A 6,542-nucleotide genomic window follows, 5' to 3' on the forward strand; every position below is an offset into this window, starting at 1 on the left:
TTGGCGCTCCGGTACCGCTTGCCGTACGGTAGCAGAGACAACAGTCTATGACTAGGGTGGCTGGAGTCTTTGAACATTATTTTGGTTTTCCTCTGAGACTGCCTGGTATAGAGGTCCTGGATGGCAGGAAGCTTGGCCCAGTGATGTGCTGGGCTGTACGCACTCCCCTCTGTAGTGCCTTGCAGCCTGAGCACGAGCAGTTGCCATACCAGGCAGTGATGCTCTCAATGGTGCAGCTGTAGAACTTTTTGAAGATCTGGGGGGATCTGGGGACCCAAATCAAATCGTCTCCTGAGGGGGGATAGGGGTTGTCGTGCCCTCTTCATGACTGTCTTGGTATGTTTGGACCACGTTAGTTTGTTGGTGATTTGGACACCAAGGAAATTGAAGCTCTTGACCTGGGGCGTGCTCGGTCCTCCTTTTTCTGTATTCCACAATCATCTCCTTTGTCTTGATCACGTTAAGGGAGAGGTTGTTATCCTGGCACCACATGGCCAGCTTTCTGACCTCCTTCCTATAGGCTGTCTCGTTGTTGTCGGTGATCAGGCCTACCACTGTTGTGTCATCGGGAAATGTAATGATGGTGTTGGAGTCGTGCTTGGCCATGCAGTCATGGGTGAGTACAAGAAGAGACTGAGCACGCACCCCTGAGGGGCCCCCGTGTTGAGGATCAGTGTGGTAGATGTGTTGTTACCTACCCTTACCACCTGGGGGTGCCCCATCAGGAAGTCCAGGATCCAGTTGCAGAGGGAGGTGTTTAGTCACATAGTAGTCCCAGAGCTTAGTGATGAGCTTTGAGGGTACTATGGTGTTGAACGCTGAGCTGTAGTCAATGAATAGCATTCTCACATAGGTGTTCCTTTTGTCCAGGTGGGAAAGGGCAGTGTGGAGTGCAACAGAGATTGCATCAGCTGTGAATCTGTTGGGGCGGTATGCAAATTGGAGTGGGTTTAGGGATTCTGGGATAATGGTGTTGATGTGAGCCATGACCAGCCTTTCAAAGCAATTTGTGGCTACAGACGTGAGTGCTACGGGTCGGTAGTCATTTAGGTAGGTTACCTTGGTGTTCTTGGGCACAGGGACTATTGTGGTCTGCTTGAAACATGGTGGTATTACAGCCTCGGTCTGTGACAGGTTGCCAGTTGGTCAACGCATGCTCGGAGACACCAAAACAAAAACAAACAAATCAATTCCATTCAAAGCAGCGTTGGACAAAAAGGCAGCCAGTCTTTCTTGTTCTAGTCATGAAAAAAGACGTGTTGTGTTCGAATACCCATACTAACATACTGTATACTAGATACTTAGTGTATAGTATGTAGTATATACTCATTATTGGTTCATTTTAGTATACTGTAAACAAACGGTATCCTTTGAGTTGAGTTTATTAGTGCCTCGCCTGTCTGCTGGAAGTTGTTGCTGTTGCTATGCCTAGTGGTTAGAGCGTTGGACTAGTAACCGGAAGGTTGCAAGTTCAAATCCCCGAGCTGACAAGGTACAAATCTGTCGTTCTGCCCCTGAACAGGCAGTTAACCCACTGTTCCTAGGCCGTCATTGAAAATAAGAATTTGTTCTTAACTGACTTGCCTAGTTAAATAAAGGGAAAAAAAAATAAAAAATAAATAAATTACTAGCTAGACATCTTACAACTTCATTAACAACACACAGCAACTGTACCACCTAGCTAAGCTAAGAATGACGTGAAGAAACAAGTCAATACACATTGGGTAGTTAGTTAGCATATATAGTTAATATACTGGCAAGTTCGATTGTATTAGTAGCCAGCTAACGTTAGCTAGCTAGCTAACATACCAGTGCATACAAGCAACTGCCGTAATTATATGTTATGGTGTTCATAAGGCTAGCGTAGCTAACAAATTGTCAGCCATCATAAAGTGTAATGTAAGTTATTACATTGCTTAACAATCTCTTAACAAGTGTTAGAATTTGTTAAAGCAATGAATTTGTATCCGCTCTCATCAGACTTCGGACACATATTTTTCCGGCATTTTCTATAAATCTGAAAATGCTGTGAAGCCACACCCATTTTCTGAAGAATTGCATTATGGGCCCTAAAAGCACGGAAATACTGTCCACTGTGTGTGTATACTTCATATTTTTTTGCAAATGTAGTTTGCCATCCGGGAACTTTTGGCATACTATCTATATCCATACTGTGACCAATACGCATACTACATACTCAATTTACTTCACAAATAGTATGGTTAGTATTGGAACACAGTATTGGAGTATTGGAACACAGCTACATTCTGCAGTGTTTTAACAAGTGAGCCCTCTCCTGCTGTGACATGTATTTCCACGGGAACACAACACACTGTGGTTTACAAGAACCTTTTGGAGAAAAAAACTATACCAATACAAAACAAAAATCAATTGAGTTTTCATACAGAAAGGAGGACGAGAACAAAACAAAACAAAAAGTGTGAGTCAAGCCTTCCCATTCTCCGCCCGCCAGTTATGCAAATATAAAAAGCAGATTACAATCGCTGGTTGCTGTGGCAACGTCTGGTATCAAAATTGGGATTGGGAGTGAGTGGTTAAGTTAATCAAGTTGTGAGAAATGATAGAGGAGGCATGAGTAGGAGGGAAGACGGTGATTTACTTTCTGTCCTTTGTCAACCTTCCCTTATTTGATCAAGGAAGGTAGTATTTAAATCAGAGTACACACTCCCACTACTACCGTCACTGCATAGAGTTAGACTGGCAAATACCTGAACTCCTGGGCTGCATCGTAATAGTATAAAGTGACTTCCTCTCTTCTCTTCCTCTCCTTTCCTTCTCTCTTCTCTTCCTCTCCTTCTCTCTTCTCTTCTCTTCCTCTCTTCTCTATTCTCTTCTTCCCTTCTCTCTTCTCTTCCTCTCCTTCTCTCTTCTCTATTCTCTTCTTCCCTTCTCGCTTCTCTTCCTCTCCTTTCCTTCTCTCTTCTCTTCCTCTCCTTCTCTCTTCTCTTTTCTTCCTCTCTTCTCTATTCTCTTCTTCCCTTCTCTCTTCTCTTCCTCTCCTTTCCTTCTCTCTTCTCTTCCTCTCCTCTCCTTCTCTATTCTCTTCTTCCCTTCTCTCTTCTCTTCCTCTCCTTTCCTTCTCTCTTCTCTTCCTTCCTCTCCTCTCCTCTCTATTCTCTTCTTCCCTTCTCTCTTCTCTTCCTCTCCTTTCCTTCTCTCTTCTCTTCCTCTCCTTCCCTTCTCTCTTCTCTTCCTCTCTTCTCTTTTCTCTTCTTCCCTTCTCTCTTCTCTTCCTCTCCTTTCCTTCTCTCTTCTCTTCCTCTCCTCTCCTTCTCTCTTCTCTTCCTCTCCTTCCCTTCTCTCTTCTCTTCCTCTCCTCTCCTTCTCTATTCTCTTCTTCCCTTCTCTCTTCTCTTCCTCTCCTTTCCTTCTCTCTTCTCTTCCTCTCCTTCCCTTCTCTCTTCTCTTCCTCTCTTCTCTTTTCTCTTCTTCCCTTCTCTCTTCTCTTCCTCTCCTTTCCTTCTCTCTTCTCTTCCTCTCCTCTCCTTCTCTCTTCTCTTCCTCTCCTTCCCTTCTCTCTTCTCTCTTCCTCTCTTCTCTATTCTCTTCTTCCCTTCTCTCTTCTCTTCCTCTCCTTTCCTTCTCTCTTCTCTTCCTCTCCTCTCCTTCTCTCTTCTCTTCCTCTCCTTCTCTCTTCTTCTTCTCTTCCTCTCTTCTCTATTCTCTTCTTCCCTTCTCTCTTCTCTTCCTCTCTTCTCTATTCTCTTCTTCCCTTCTCTCTTCTCTTCCTCTCCTTCTCTCTTCTCTTCCTCTCCTTCTCTATTCTCTTCCTCTCCTTTCCTTCTGTCTTCTCTTCTCTTCCTCTCTTCTCTATTCTCTTCTTCCCTTCTCTCTTCTCTTCCTCTCCTTTCCTTCTCTCTTCTCTTCCTCTCTTCTCTCTTCTCTCTTCTCTTCCTCTCCTTTCCTTCTCTCTTCTCTTCTCTTCCTCTCTCCTCTCCTCTCCTCTCCTCTCCTCTCCTCTCCTCTCCTCTCCTCTCCTCTCCTCTCCTCTCCTCTCCTCTCCTCTCCTCTCCTACTCTCTTTTCTTTCTCCCTTCTCCTCTCCTTCTCTCTCCATATCTTATCCTTTCCCTCATCTACACTGACAGGAACTTATAACTTCTTATGGCTGGGGGCAGTATTGAGTAGCTTGGATGAATAAGGTGCCCAGAGTAAACTGCCTGCTACTCAGTCCCAGTTGCTAATATATGCATATTAGTATATTGGTATAGGAAACACTCTGAAGTTTCTAGAACTGTTTGACTGATGTCTGTGAGTATAACAGAACTCATATGGCAGGCAAAAACCCGAGAAAAAATCCAACCAGGAAGTGGGAAATCTGAGGGTGGTAATTTTTCAACTTATTCCCTATTGAAGATACAGTGGGATATTGGTCATGTTGCACTTCCTAAGGCTTCCACTAGTTGTCAACAGTCTTTAGAACCTTGTTTGATACTTCTACTGTGAAGTGGGGGCAAATGAGAGGGGAATGAGTCAGAGGACGCTCTTTCACGTGAGAGCGAGCTCTGTTCCATTGCATTTGTACAGACAAAGGAATTCTCCTGTTGGAACATTATTGAAGATGTATGTTAAAAACATCCTAAAGATTGATTCTATACTTCATTTGACTTCATTTCTACGGACTGTAACGGAACTTTTTTACTTTTCATCTTCTCCTAGTGAACGGGCGTCATAAATTTTGATTTGTGAACTGAACGCACTAACAAAAGGAGGTATTTGGACACAAATTATGGACATTATCGAACAAAACAAACATTTATTGTGGAACTGGGATTTCTGGGAGTGCATTCTGATGAAGATCATCAAAGGTAAGTGAATATTTATAATGTTATTTCTGACTTCTGTTGACTGCACAATATGGCGGATATCTGTTTGGTTGTTCTGGTTTCTGAGCGCCGTACTCAGATTATTGCATGGTGTGCTTTTTCTGTAAAGCTTTTTTGAAATCTGACACAGCGGTTGCATTAAGGAGAAGTGTATCTAAAGTTCCATGTAAAACACTTGTATTTTCATCAACATTTATGATGAGTATTTCTGTAAATTGATGTGGCTCTCTGCAAAATCACCGGATGTTTTTGGAACTACTGAAAATAACACGTCAATGTATACTGAGATTTTTAAAAATATAAATATGAACTTTATCGAACAAAACTTACATGTATTGTGTAACATGAAGTCCTTTGAGTGTCATCTGATGAAGATCATCAATGGTTAGTGATTAATTTTATCTCTAGTTCAGATTTTTGTGACTCCTCTCTTTGGCTGGAAAATGGCTGTGTTTTTCTGTGACTTGGCTCTCACCTAACATAATCATTTGTGGTGCTTTCGCCGTAAAGGCTATTTGAAATCGGACACTGTGGTGGAATTAACAAGAAGTGTATCTTTAAAATGGTGTGAAGTACTTGTATGTTTGAGGAATTTTAACCGTTAACGGGATCTCAGCCATAAGAAGTTTTTAATTGAACAGGTAGCATACCAGCTGCATACCACCCTGCATACCACTGCTGGCTTGCTTCTGATGCTAAGCAGGGTTGGACCTGGTCAGTTTCTGGATGGGAGACCAAATGCTGCTGGAAGTGGTGTTGGAGGGCCAGTAGGAGGCACTCTTTCCTCTGGTCTAAACAAAATATCCCAATGCCCCAGGGTAGTGATTGGGGGCACTGCCCTGTGTAGGGTGCCGTCTTTCGGATGGAACGTTAAACGGGTGTCCTGACTCTCTGAGGTCATTAAAGAACCCATGACACTGATCGTAAGAGTAGGGGTGTTAACCCCGTTGTCCTGGCTAAATTCCCAATCTGGCCCTCAAACCATCTCAGTCACCTAATAATCCCCAATTTACAATTGGCTCATTAATCCCCCTCCTCTCCCCTATAACTATTCCCCAGGTTGTTGCTGCAAATGAGAACGTGTTCTCAGTCAACTTACCTGGTAAAATAACAGATAAATAAAGTAAAAGAAAAAAATGCATTTTGCCTTCCAGCTGTCCTGTTCTTTTTCCAATTAGTGGAGTTGAAGTGGAGGAGAGGAGGCCTCTTCAGACTATTGAGATGCACCCCTAGGATTATTACTAGCTGCCCACAGTGATTAATACCTTCAGACTATTGAGATGCACCCCTAGGATTATTACTAGCTGCCCATAGTGATTAATACCTTCAGACTATTGAGATGCACCCCTAGGATTATTACTAGCTGCTTACAGTGATTAATACCTTCAGACTATTGAGATGCACCCCTAGGATTATTACTAGCTGCCCACAGTGATTAATACCTTCAGACTATTGAGATGCACCCCTAGGATTATTACTAGCTGCCCACAGTGATTAATACCTTCAGACTATTGAGATGCACCCCTAGGATTATTACTAGCTGCCCATAGTGATTAATACCTTCAGACTATTGAGATGCACCCCTAGGATTATTACTAGCTGCCCACAGTGATTAATACCTTCAGACTATTGAGATGCACCCCTAGGATTATTACTAGCTGCCCATAGTGATTAATACCTTCAGACTATTGAGATG

The 6,542-nt window shown here is 43.0% G+C and overlaps 1 pseudogene; it reads right to left on the bottom strand.

The window, feature by feature from the left end:
* Window positions 1–2,700: 2,700 nt before the first annotated feature.
* The window catches only part of LOC116361859 (trichohyalin-like), a 7,480-nt pseudogene continuing 3,638 nt past the window's right edge, over window positions 2,701–6,542 (bottom strand).

Source organism: Oncorhynchus kisutch, linkage group LG3, assembly GCF_002021735.2.
Source record: "Oncorhynchus kisutch isolate 150728-3 linkage group LG3, Okis_V2, whole genome shotgun sequence".
Classification (NCBI taxonomy): Eukaryota; Metazoa; Chordata; class Actinopteri; order Salmoniformes; family Salmonidae; genus Oncorhynchus; species Oncorhynchus kisutch.